This window comes from Carcharhinus amblyrhynchos, chromosome 22 (assembly GCF_965287045.1).
Source record: "Carcharhinus amblyrhynchos chromosome 22, sCarAmb.v2.hapA, whole genome shotgun sequence".
Classification (NCBI taxonomy): Eukaryota; Metazoa; Chordata; class Chondrichthyes; order Carcharhiniformes; family Carcharhinidae; genus Carcharhinus; species Carcharhinus amblyrhynchos.
In genome coordinates, this window is record NC_137345.1 from 32,982,355 (window position 1) to 32,996,647 (window position 14,293).

The following is a 14,293-nucleotide window of genomic DNA, read 5'->3' on the forward strand; positions in this document are numbered from 1 at the left end:
TGGCTACATGAATAGGGAGGAAATGGAGGAATATGGACTGAGTAAGGGCAGAAGGTTTTGTTTCTAGTTAGGGCATCATGATCAACACAGTCTTGGAGGACTGGAAGGTCTATTCCTGTGCTGTATTTTTCTTTGTTCTTTGACATGACAAACAATTTAACCAACGGTCATCAGATTCACCTGGATTATTTAAAAAACTATTGGGCCTTGCTACTGTCTGTTAAAACTGTTCATTATTTCAGGTGAGGAGGCAGAGTGGTATTGTCACTACACTATTAATCTAGAAACTCAGCTAATGTTCTGAGAACCGGGTTCGAATCCCGCCATGACAGATGATGGAATTTGAATTCAATGAAAAAACACTTTGGAATTAGCACTCCACTGATGACCATGAAACCATTGTCAATCGTCAAGGAAAATCCTATCTGATTCACTAATGTCCTTTAGAAAAGGAAATCTGCCATCTTTACTTGGTCTGGCCTATATGTGACTCCAGAGCTACAGTAATGTTGTTGACTCTCAACTCTGAAATGGCCTAGCAAGCCATTCAGTTTCAAGGGCAACAAAGAATGGGCAATAAATATGGGTCAGCCAGTGATGTCCTTGTCCCACAAATGAATTAAAACAAAATCTACTACGTCTTTTTTCCCTGGCATGCCGGGGGCTTAGGGCTGATCTTGTAGAGGTCTACAAAGTGTTGAAGGACATAAATAAGTTGGATAGTTGACATCTTTTCCCAAAGCTGGGGGAGTCTAAACTAGAGGACAAAGGTTTAAGATAAGCAGGAAGAGATAAAAAAGAGACCAGAGGGGCAATTTTTTTTAACACAGAGGATGAGCACCCGGAACGATCAAACAGATGCAGTAGTAGAGGCAGGTACAATTTTGTCTTTCAAAAAACATTTAGACAGTTACATGGGTAAGATGAGTATAGAGGGATGTGGGCAATTGAGACTAGCTTCTTGGTAAGAACTGGGTGGTATGAACAAGTTAGGTTGAAGGGCCTGTTTCCATGCTGTAAATCTCTATGACTGTCTACTTTCATCTCTGTAACATCACCTGACTTTACCACATCTCAGTTTATCTAGACTTGATTGCTTCAACTTTTGTTGGTCTACCAAATTCAATAATCCATGAACTTGAAGTCATCCAAATCCCTGCTGCCCATATCTTACTGAATAGCAAGTCCCACACCTCAATTACCCTAGTTCTCCCTGACCAACCTGACTCCAGTCAAGCAACATCTTAACTTTTAAATTCTGATCAAAGCCTTGCTTTCAAATCCCTTTGTGACTTTAATTCTCCCTTGTACTGTTATCTCATGCTGCCCAACAGCCCTCCAACAGATCTGCGCTTCTCTAATTCTGGCTTTTTGTGCAGCTCTAATTTTGATTGTTCCACTATTAGCAGGAATGCTTTCAGTTTTCTAGGACCAAGCTCTGGAATAGCTTTCCCGCATCTCTCCACCTCCAGCTCCTCTAAGACACTCCTTCAAACCCATGTCATGGGCCAAGATTCCGGTCACCTGACTTAATATCTTCTTATTTGGCTTGGCGTCACATATTGCTTTACAATGCTTCCCCGAAGTGCTTTGGGCTGTTTCATGAAGTTGAAAGCACTACACAAGTCGGTGTTGTTTACACATTGCCTTATTTCATTTTCTATTGCTTCCTACGGGCAAGAAGGGGTTTAATTTTAATTCCACAAAAGGGGAAACCCCTAAAAACAGAATGGAAGTGGTTTGTTATGATATTCAGATTTGAAAATTAGGGTTTGCAAAATATTACCAAATTAGTAGCACTTGCATTGTTTAATTCTTGAACAGTGCATGGTTTTGTTTAAAACGTGGTAACTTGTGGCATAGTATTTTCAGGAAATAGGGTGGCATGGTGGCACAGTGGTTACCACTGCTGTCTCATAGCACCAGGGACTCAGGTTCAATTCCAGCCATGGGTCACTGTGTGGAGTTTGCACATTCTCCCTGTGTCTGCCTGGGTTTCCTCTAGGTGCTCCAGTTTCCTCTCACATGCCAAAATTGTGCAGGTTAAGTTGATTGGCTATGCTAAATCAACTCTAGTGTTAGGGGGATTAGCAGGGTAAATGTGTGGGGTTGCGGGAGTGGGGCCTGGGTGGGATTGTGGTCAGTGGAGACTCGATGGGCTGAATAGCCTCCTTCTGTACTGTGGGGATTCTATGAAATAATTGGAAGTATCAATTTATTTTTCAAATGTTAATAGCCTCCCTCGAGAGGCTAACGTTTGCACTTTTATTGAAAGCTGAGGCATCAACCTTCAAACACCACCCTTGGGATTTTACGACCTCACTCATCCCGAAACCATAAAATCCTGCCTGAGGTCCCATGCTCCACCCCTCGCCCACTCCAATTCGGGCTGGTAAATTTCAGCCCACATCATGGCTGACTCCATATGTATGCTCACGGAGTTGACCACCACTTCCACCCTAAAAACGATGTGCTCCAAGCAATGCCAAGTTGATACTATTCCATGCACCCTTGACATTGAATGCAGATTTTTGACAGTTTATGCAATGCATCATACATTTTCATAGATCATAGAATCCTACAGTGCAGAAAGAGGCCCTTTGGCCCATCGAGTCTGCACTGAACACAATCCCACCCAGACCCTACCCCCATATCCCGGCATATTATACCCACTAATCCCTCTAACCTACGCATCCCTGGACACTAAGGGGCAATTTCTTAGCATGGCCAATCAACCTAACCCGCACATCTTTGGACTGTGGGAGGAAACCCATGCAGACACGAGGAGAATGTGCAAACTCCACACAGACAGTGACCCAAGCCAGGAATTGAACCCAGGACCCTGTAGCTGTGAAGCGGCAGTGCTAACCACTGTGGTGCTGTGCTGCCCCATTTTGTTGTGTATCCTTCTGTAGCTTGGCTCATCAATGAGTTCTGTGCACCAAAATTAGCATGCAACCTTGTTCTCTGGCGAGCTTACATCTATGCTTTCCTTGCTTGCTGTCTTGGTTGCAGGCCATTCATACCTGGTGTCTCACCATAGGCTGATTCTGCCTATATGCTATTACAAGTTACATCTTAGAAATAGAAAGTAACCTGGAGTCTGATAAGAGTGAGGAAATTAAGGTTATTAATATCAGCAGGGAAAAAGTACTGAAGAAACTCAAGGGGCTATCTTACAAATCCCCAGACCCTGATAACTTATATTCCAGGATTCTAAAGGAGATAGTTGCAGAGATAGTGGATGTTGTGACTATAATTTTCTAAAATTCCCTAGATTCTGAAATAAGATTAGAAGTTAGCAAATATAGCATCCTATTCAAGGAGTGAGAGATAGTAGGAAACTACAGGCCAGTTAGTGTGGCACCAGTCATCAAGAATTTGTTGGAATCTATTACTAAGGATGTCTGAGCGATGCATTTAGATAAGCATTTTATAATTGAACTGGCCATGGACGTTCCAGGAATAACCATCTACTTCATTGGGGTGGGGGTGCTGGGGGTGGCAGTAGGACATGCAGGTGTTGAAATGCCCCCCTTGTTAGCTCTTCCTGGAGGGAGGGAACTATGCCAGTGATACAATGTTATTTGGTGGTCTAACTGTCATGGTTGAATAGCTGACAGTGTATACAGCCAGTGAGATGTGGAGATGAGGCTTGCCACAGCGCTTGGTTTGTGAGGGTGAGATGGAACATGCGATTGCTAGGTACAAGTGCTAACAGATAGAAATTGTTGTCAGGTTAATGACAGAAGGATACTAAATTGAGGAGTATCTGAGTCTGGTGGTGCAATTGGTGGTGCAAGCATTTGAAGATGCATTTCCTAACCTTGACTACTCATGTCAGGTCATTGAATATTTTGTGTCAAATCCTTGGGGCTAAACTCCTGGTATTCATTGTCAGTTATCCATTCCCACTGCCCTTCTACTGTGTGTCTGGAGGGCTTTTTGTCACTCTGCAGACACAGAAAACCTCTGCCCTCTTTCGCCTTCTCCTCCTCCAAGACTTCCAGTGCAGTATCAGAAAAACTGCAGCTCGCTTTTTTCTATGTTGTGCCATGGTCAGGATCACTTGTTGGAAGACTACCAACATTTGCAGCAGCCGCAGTGCACCTCACCTTTAAGAGGAACAAGTGGGCTTTATGCATTACATGCTGGCTTCGCTTAGACATATAAAAGCAAAACACTGCCGGTGCTGGAATCTGAAGCAAAAACACAAAATGCTGGAAAATCTCAGCAGACCTGGCAGCACCTGTGGGGAAAGAAACAGTGTTAACGTTTTGAGTTAAACAGAGAGACAAATGTGATAGATTTTATACTGTATAAGAGTGGACGCAGCAGCTGGAGATAGTAGAAGGTCAGTGATTGGGAGAAGCTAGGAAAGATTACAACAAAGATGTGTAGATCATGAGAGACAGAGGAAGCATTAATGGCAGGAGAAGGTAATGGTAATTGTATGAAGGTAAGATATCAGAAAGTGTTAATGAGAGAACAAAGGTCACTGTAATGGCTTTAATGAACCCTCTTGGAGTATAAGCTCCCTGATTAAGACAGTAATGAGATATCCTATCTGGGAGCCCTGCCGGTATATATAATGTGGCATCAGGGTTACTGGTACTCTGGGTTTATATTCTGTCGAGGGGAATACCTATTGGAGTGTTACTGGCTATGTAAATAAATTTAAGTTTGATGAAGGGATACCAGGCTCTGAGGAGTCTTTCAGTCAGAGCTCAGTGAAAAAACAACTTAAGAACAAGTGACAGATGGCCTGGTTGGGTGGGCTGGGGGTGGGGGTTGGGGAGAGAAAGGGTGATTTTTGAGTTGGGACAAAAGTTGTTTTGGAGAATTTAAAAAGTCAATATGGAGGAGAAAGATCACAATCTAAAGTTGTTGAACTCATGTTGAGTCCTGAGGGCTGTAACATGCCTAATCAGAAGATGAAGTGCTGTTCTTCCAGTTTGAATTGGACTTCACTGGAGCGTTATAGCAGGTCAAGGATGGACAGGTGGCCGTGACAGCAAGATGGCAGCTGGAATTTTACTGGCACATCCAGCCAGATTTTGCAGAACTGCATTCTCCATCGACCTCAGGCAGGATCTTATGAGCCTCTGGTGGGCGAGGTGAATTCTGGCAAAATGGCAAATAACAAGAAGTTTGGGGTCATGCTTTCAGGCTGAGCGAAGATGTTCTGCAAAACAGTAACCCAGTCTGTGTTTAGAGATTTCCTCCAACATAGAGGAAATCATTTCATTTCACTTAATGCCAGTTATACTGCTGAAGCCACAATTGACCAGTGCAGCCAGCGAACAATATAGTTGTCAGCTGCATGTGGAAATGTGCTGATGCACTGATGATTGATCGATTCTTTCTTACTCTCTGTAAACTCTGTAAATTGTTATTCCAGTTAATAGATAGTTCTTTAGTTATACCACTTAGTGGTCACCCCTCTTTCCAAGGATTCGAAATCCCAGAACGCTGTTTGAGCTGGAAGATCTGAGAAACCGTCGCCTGGAAGATCTGGCCACACTGATTCAGAAGATCTATCGTGGCTGGAAATGCCGCACACGCTTCCTGTTGATGAAGAAGAGTCAGATCACCATTTCGGCTTGGACTAAGAGACATTTTGTAAGGCTCCAGTACAGTATCATTTTGTATGGTCAGGCCCTTCCTTCCTGTAGCTCCTGTCCCTCTACTGCAAGATAGCCGGGTCCAATTTGTGTTCTTAAACAAAGTTTTCCACCACAGTCAATCAACGCTACAGAAGTGGAGCAGAAACAACTTACATTTAGAAAGAGCCATTAGCATAGCAAAGCACCCCAATCCACTTCAAAATAATGCTATCAAATAACATTTGACAGTGAACCATGTAAGATTGTGTAGGAATGGTGTACCAGAGTTCAAATATCTAGGCAGCTGAAAGCATGGCCAGCAGTGGTGGAACTTTTTATGGATATGAAAGAAGGCAGAATTGGAGGAGCACAGATATTCCTGTGGAGTTGTAAAGCCCACAGCTCCCTAAACATTGTTTTGATCACTTGAGGGATGGAATAGCACCGAGGGCTTTGATTGTGATTTCACAACGAAGTGTAGTTCTCACAATGTGGCCGTGTAAACCATTGGTTAGATTGTCTCCCTCACTCTGCAATTCAGATGATTTTTTGCCCTGTTACTTGCTGGAAGTATGAGCTGCTAACAACGTGGCCAGTTTAATGGGGCATCCCAGATAAAAACAAAAAATTCTGGAAATGCTTAGGTCAGATCTGTGGAGAGAAAAACCTTTTCTGAAATGAAACCTTGGATGGGATTTTCCAAGCAACCCACCATGTGTTTGGCAGCAGCAGTGAAGGTGGCTGGCGGCATGATCTTCTGGTCCCACTGCTCTCAATGGAGTTTCTCATTGAATGTACCCCAGGCTGCTGGGAAACCTGTGGCGGGGGTACACCATTGGAATATCCTGCTAGTGTGAATGGCCAACAAATTCCAGTCCTTAACCCTGTTTCTCTCGCCACAGATGATGCCAGACCTGCTGAGTATTTTCTGCTCTTATTTCAGATTTCCAGCATCGAGCATCTAAATCTGGGTTAGCAATGAAACAAATAGTTTATCCCCTTACCTAATGAGATTTAATGATCCAGAAACAAAGGAACCACAAAGAAGCCAATGAAGATGAACTGGAGTCAAATTAGGTACAGAAAGAGGAATGAAGCGAACAGAAGAAAGATTATGGTGCAGATGGAGGAGGAGAAAGTGGGTTCCCGGACACGCGTCCTTTGTTTGAACAGAGGGGAGCACGGTAGAATGAGAGAAGAATTGGCGAATGTGGACTGGGGGAGCGCGTTGGAAGGTAGGTCTGCTGAGGAGCAGTGGAGGATCTTTAAGGAGATCTTTCTCGGTGCTCAGCAGAAATTTATTCCGATGGTCAAAAAGGACCGTAGGAGGAGAGGTAATAAGCCGTGGATAACGAAGGAGGTGAAGGAAAATGTTAAATTAAAAGCGGAGGCGTTTAGAGTAGCTAAGAGTAGTGGGCGAGAAGAGGATTGGGAGAGGTTTAAATGTCAACAAAGATTGACAAAGAATTTGATAAAGAAGGGTAGGAGAAACTATGAAGCTGGGCTAGCGCTTAATATAAAAAAGGATAGCAAGAGTTTTTATAAATATATAAAAAGGAAGAGGCTGGCTAGGGTGAACGTTGGACCCTTCGAGGATGAGAAGGGGGACTTAGTGGTAGGGGATGGGGAAATGGCTGAGGTCTTGAATAATTTTTTGTTTCGGTCTTCACGGAGGAGGACATGAATAATTTGCCGGGTGTTCGAGATGGAAAGGTGGTAGGACTGGAGGGTCTCAATGACATTATTGTTACTAGAGAGGCAGTGCTCGACAGACTGGAGGGGCTGATTGTGGACAAGTCCCCAGGACCGGATGGAATGCATCCGGGGGTTCTGAAAGAAATGGCGGAGGTGATAGTGGATGCCTTGGTGGTTATTTTCCAGACGTCGCTGGATTCCGGGGAAGTGCCGGAAGATTGGAAAGCGACTAATGTTACGCCGTTGTTTAATAAGGGTGCCAGGCAAAAGGCAGGGAATTACAGGCCGGTTAGTTTAACGTCTGTTGTAGGTAAAGTATTAGAATCCGTCATCCAGGAGGAAATAGCGAGGCATCTTGAGGGGAATTGCTTGATAGAGCAGACGCAGCACGGTTTCGTTAAGGGGAAGTCGTGTCTGACAAATTTATTGGAGTTCTATGAGGATGTGTCTAGGGCGGTGGATAGAGGAGAGCCGGTGGATGTGGTCTTTCTTGATTTTCAGAAGGCGTTTGACAAGGTACCTCACAAGAGGTTATTGCAGAAGGTTAGGGGACATGGAGTTGGGGGTAGGGTGTTAGCGTGGTTAGAGGATTGGTTGTCAAATAGGAGGCAGAGAGTGGGGGTCAATGGGTGCTATTCGGATTGGTGGTTGGTGACTAGTGGAGTGCCCCAGGGGTCGGTGCTGGGGCCTCAGCTATTCACCATTTATATAGATGATCTGGAGGAGGGAACCGAGCGTATGGTGTCGAAATTTGCTGATGACACCAAGATTGGTGGAACGACAAATTGCGCGGAGGGTGTTGAGAGTCTGCAGAAGGATCTAGATAGGCTGGGCGAATGGGCCAGGAACTGGCAAATGGAATTTAATGTTGGCAAGTGTGAGGTGGTCCACTTTGGTAGGAATAATGGTAGGAAGGATTATTACTTACGTGGCAAAAAACTGCAGCAGGCGATGGTGCAGAGGGACCTCAGGGTCCTTGTGCATGAGTCGCAAAAACCCAGCTTGCAGGTGCAGCAGGTGGTCAGGAAGGAGAATGGGATGCTGGCCTTCATAGCGAGGGGCATTGAATATAAAAGTAGGGAGGTCTTGCTGCGGCTGTATAGGGCATTGGTGAGGCCGCAGCTGGAGTACTGTGTGCAGTTTTGGGCGCCGTACTTACGCAAGGATATTTTGGCCTTGGAGGGAGTGCAGAGGAGGTTTACTAGGCTGATGCCGGAGTTGAGGGGGTTGAACTATGAGGAGAGGCTGAATAAACTAGGCTTGTACTCGTTAGAGTTTAGGAGAATGAGGGGAGATCTCATTGAGACATATAAGATGATGAATGGGATGGATAGGATAGAGGTGGAGAGACTCTTCCCACTCAGAAAGGACAGTAGGACTAGGGGGCACAGCCTCAAGATAAAGGGGGGGCAGTTTAGAACGGAGTTGAGGAAGAACTTCTTCACTCAAAGGGTGGTGAATCTCTGGAATTCTCTGCCCGTTGAAGTGGTGGAGGCTACCTCGCTAAATATTTTTAAGACGCGGGTTGATGGGTTTTTGATAAGAGAGGGGATTAAGGGTTATGGGGAGAGGGCGGGAATGTGGAACTGAGCCACGACAGATCAGCCATGATCTTATTGAATGGTGGGGCAGGCTCGAAGGGCTAGATGGCCTACTCCTGCTCCTATTTCTTATGTTCTCATGTTCTTATGTATTACATTTGGTGATGAGGATCAATGGAGCACTTTCCATGAGCTACAGAGAATGGCAGAGCAGACCTTGTATACATGTTGTTGGAAGCAAGTCTATTCAGCAGTCAGTGAGTTATCAGAAATGTCTCTATTCAGAAAGCTTGAGCCATTGACCCTAATTTGCAGGATTGGGTTCAATACATTGAACATCCGCAATATTTCTTCAAAGCAAATTGAATAGGGGGAGGGGGAATGAGAATTAGAGGGTCATTCTGTTAACAGCCCAAATCTACAAGTTGACAAGGAGTTTGACTTCTCTGGACACCCCAACAGTAAAACCTTTGAAGAGCTCATAGAATTAGTAAAAGGGCATTATTACCTGAAGCCCTCAGTGTCAAGTTTAATTCAATGGAAAGAGCCTTCAGGGAGGTGATGGCAGCTTTTGTGGAGAGATTGAGGCAAACGGATGAATGTTGTGACTTTGGGTCTGCCCTTAATGAGATGCTTTTGTGGAGAGATTGAGGCAAACGGATGAATGTTGTGACTTTGGGTCTGCCCTTAATGAGACCTATTCTCTGGATAGGTTTATGGACGAAAAGGGATTGGTATAGGCTAGTGGGTCATTGTTTTTGTAACTGGTCGGCGCAACATCGTGGGCCGAAGGGCCTGTTCTGCGCTGTAATGTTCTATGTTCTATGTTCTATGTTGAGAGACCGAATAGTGTGTGGGTGACTATTACTGCCATTCAGAAGAAACTGTTAGCAGAAGCAAACATAGCCCTAAAGAAGATGTTAGAAATTGTGCTTACTATGGAAAATGCAGAAAAAAGTTGCACTAAGATCCACCAAGTTTGGAGAGAAACTGCTTATGACAGGGATATGGCGCAAAGTTTAAAGAACAAAGTACAAAACTGAAGAGAATGCAGAGTTATAGGAGATTTGGTTTCCAAATCAAGAACTGTGAAGAATGCTATCAGTTGGAGTCCACCCCCAGGAGATAAATAAGTGTGCATTACACTTGCAGCAGAAAGGGACACATAAGCAGCAAGTGCAAGACTAAACAGCATCTTCCCAGTGCTTGAGGAAAATAATTTCCGGAGCCAATGCACAACAGTGAAAGTAATTCTGAAGAAGAATTGTATGTATACAGGTTGAATAATATTAAGGTGGGCAAAGTGGCTCCCATCGCAATTGCACTGATGGTTAATGGTCGTCTGCTCAAAATGGAAGTAGAGTCAGGAGCCTCCACCACAGTGGTGTTCGAACAAACTTATCAATATGGAGAGGGATCTAGATTAAACACACTGCAACAAGGCTAGCAACATATATGGTGGAGGCTATATGGATTTTGAGAACAACAACCGCAGTTGTAAGTTACAAACAGTAGTCTGTCCAATTGCCTTTAATTGTAGTTGAGGGCCATTATTAAAAAAACCCCAGAGATGGAATTGGAAGATGCAGCAAAATGAAACCTTCAGACAACTTGATGATTCCATCAAGTTGGCTTCAGGAAATAAAATTAAATTGAATTGAATAAAATTGAATTGGCTAGAAATTTTCAAAATGAATGAAGGGACCTACATGTTAACCTTGGGAGATACCAGGAGCAATTTCAAAAAGCACTAGGAAAAATTTGGCTCAAAAGCCAAAATCTATGTCTATCTAGGGGCTACAACAGAATTCTGCAGAGCGAGATCCAGGCCCTATTCACCACATGAGAAGGTAAAGACCGAAGCTAGACAGTTAGAAGATTTGGGCATTATCAAGATTGTGCAATCCATGGAGTGGGCAGCTCCTATTGTGCCAATAATTAAGCCAGATAAAACTATCCAAAAATGTGGGGACTATTAATTAATGGGTGGCAACATTTGATAGGTATCCCATACCTAAAATAGAGGACATGTACAGCAAGCTAGCTGGAGGTTCTAACCAACGCTAAGTTAGACATGCATTATGCATACCAGCAGCTGGAACTGAATGGTGCATCCAGGGAGTTTGTCACTGTTAACACACAAAAGGCTTGTACTAGTATAGGTATAGACTGCCATTTGAGTATCATCAGCTTGTGCAATCTTTCAACGCACTTTTGATGAGCCTATTACAAGATTTATCTAAGATGTTTGTTAACTTCGATGATGTGCTAATCAGGGGAAGAGGAACACCTAACCAACCCAGAGGAGGTTCCAGGAAGCTGGAGTAAAATCAAAGAGAGAGAGAGAGAGATGCACTTTTGTGCAGCCAGGAAAACCATTCTAAAAATTAACATTTTTAACCTGAAGGCCTCAGCCTCTCCAAAAAAAAAGAACTTAAGATGATATTCTTCCCAAGTTTTGCTTGCAGCTAGAGAGATAATAACTACATACCATAATTTCCAGAACACTATGGTCAAAGGATGTACAACTGCCTCTACACAGCCCGTATCCCTTATTCCCTGCCTGTCCATGTATCTGTCAAGATGTCTCTTAAACATTACTATTGTACCTGCTCCTACCACCTCCTCTGGCAGTGCATTCCAGCACTTACCATGCTGTGTGTAAAAAAAACTTTCCTCTCACATCTCCTTTAAACATTCCCCCTTTCACTTTAACCAATGTCCCCTAGTAATTGACATTTCTACCCCTAGAAAAAGACTCTAACTAGCCATTCTATCCATAGAACATAGAACATAGAACACTACAGCACAAATAGGCCCTTCGGCCCACGAGTTGCGCCGATCACATCAACACCTATCTATAACCCCCAATCCCATAAAACCCCATATACTCATCCAGAAGTCTTTTAAAAGACCCCAGCGAGTTCGCCTCCACCACCACTGACGGCAGCCGATTCCATTCACTCACCACCCTCTGAGTGAAAAAATTACCCCTAACATCACTTCTGTACTTTCCTCCCCGCACCTTAAACCTGTGTCCTCTCGTAGCGACCATTTCAACCCGGGGAAATAGCCTCTGAGAATCCACCCTATCTATTCCTCTCAACATCTTATAAACCTCTATCAGGTCGCCTCTCAACCTACGTCTCTCCAGGGAAAAGAGACCCAGTTCCCTCAACCTAACTTCATAAGGCATGCCTCCCAGTCCAGGCAACATCCTTGTAAATCTCCTCTGTACCCTTTCAATAGCTTCTACGTCTTTCCTATAGTGAGGCGACCAGAACTGCACACAATACTCCAAATGAGGCCTGACAAGGGTCTTATAAAGTTGCAGCATTACCTCCCGACTCCTAAACTCAATCCCTCGATTTATGAAGGCCAGTACACCATACGCCTTCTTGACCACCTCTTCCACCTGCGAGGCCGATTTAAGAGTCCTGTGGACCCGGACCCCAAGATCCTTCTGCTCCTCAACACTACCAAGACTCCTGCCCTTGATAGTGTACTCGTTCATCCCGTTGGTTCTGCCAAAATGGACGACTACGCATTTATCCGCGTTGAAGTCCATCTGCCACTTCTCCGCCCAGTCCTGCATCCTATTTATGTCTTGCTGCAACTTTTGCCATCCTTCCAGACCATCCACAACACCACCGACCTTCGTGTCATCAGTGAACTTACTTACCCATCCTTCCACTTCCTCATCCAGATCATTTATGAAAATGACAAACAGCAAGGGTCCTAGAACAGATCCCTGGGGCACTCCACTGGTGACTGACCTCCATTCAGAAAAAGACCCATCCACAACCACTCTCTGCCTTCTGCAGGCAAGCCAGTTCTTGATCCACAAGGCCAAAGGCCCTCGGATCCCATGCCCTCTCACCTTCTCAAGAAGTCTTGCATGGGGGACCTTATCAAACGCCTTGCTGAAGTCCATGTACACCACGTCCACGGCACTTCCTTCGTCAATGTGTTCAGTCACATTATCGAAGAACTCAACTAGGCTTGTAAGGCACGACCTGCCCTTGACAAATCCATGCTGACTATTCCTGATCATGTCAAACCTCTCCAAGTGGTCGTAAATCTTGTCCCTCAGAAGCCTTTCCATCAGCTTACCAACCACTGAGGTCAGACTCACCGGTCGGTAATTTCCCGGGCTATCTCTGTTCCCTTTCTTGAAAATAGGGACTACATCCGCAATCCTCCAATCTTCCGGAACCTCTCCCGTCTCCATTGACGACGCAAAGATCATCGCCAGGGGCTCTGCAATCACTTCCCTCGCCTCCCACAGTATCCTGTGGTATATCCCATCTGGTCCCGGCGACTTATCAATCTTGATAGAATTCAAAAGTTCTAACACATCATCCACCTTAATATCCACAAACTCAATCTTTTCCATCTGCTGCAAATCCGTAGCAAAATCTCCCAGATCAGCTTCCACCGTGAATACTGAGGCAAAGTACTCATTAAGCACCTCTGCCATTTCTTCTGGTTCCACACAGACCTTTCCCCCTTCACCTTTTATAGGTCCTATCCCTTCTCTTCTCATCCTTTTACCTTTCACATATTTATAGAAGGCCTTGGGATTCTCCTTAATCTTACCCGCCAAGGTCTTCTCATGACCCCTTCTGGCTCTCCTAATTTCCCTTTTAAGCTCCTTTCTACAGTCCTTATACTCCTCAAGATCCTTAACCTCTCCTAGTTCCCTGAACCTTTTGTACACCTTCCCTTTCCTCCTGACTAGGTTCAACACAGCCTTCGTGCACCACGGTTCCCGCGACCTACCAAAACCCCCTTGTCTCATCGGAACGTTGTCACGCATAGCTCCAGACAAACATTCCTTGAATATCCGCCACCTTCCTTCGGTACTTTTCCCTAAGAACGCCTCCTTCCAGTTTATTTGTCCAAGTAACTTCCTGACTTCTTCGTATCTCCCCTTACTCCAGACAAACACCTTCCTAGCCTGCCTGATCCTATCTCGTTCCAATGCAATTGTGAAGGAGATAGAAAAGTACTGAAGGAAGGTGGCAGATATTCAAGGAATGTGTGTCTGGAGCTCTGAATGACAACGTTCCGATGAGACAAGGGGGTTTTGGTAGGTCGAGGGAACCGTGGTGCACAAAGGCTGTGTTGAACCTAGTCAGGAGGAAAAGGAAGGTGTACAAGAGGTTCAGGGAATTAGGAGAGGTTAAAGATCTTGAGGAGTATAAGGACTGTAGGAAGGAACTTAAAAGGGAAATTAGGAGAGCCAGAAGGGGTCATGAGAAGACCTTGGCGGGTAAGATTAAGGAGAATCCCAAGGCCTTCTATAAATATGTGAAAGGTAAAAGGATAAGAAGAGAAGGGATAGGACCTATAAAAGGTGAGGGGGGAAAGGTTTGTGTGGAACCAGAAGAAATGGCAGAGGTGCTTAACGAGTACTTCACCTCAGTATTCACAGTGGAAGCCGATCTG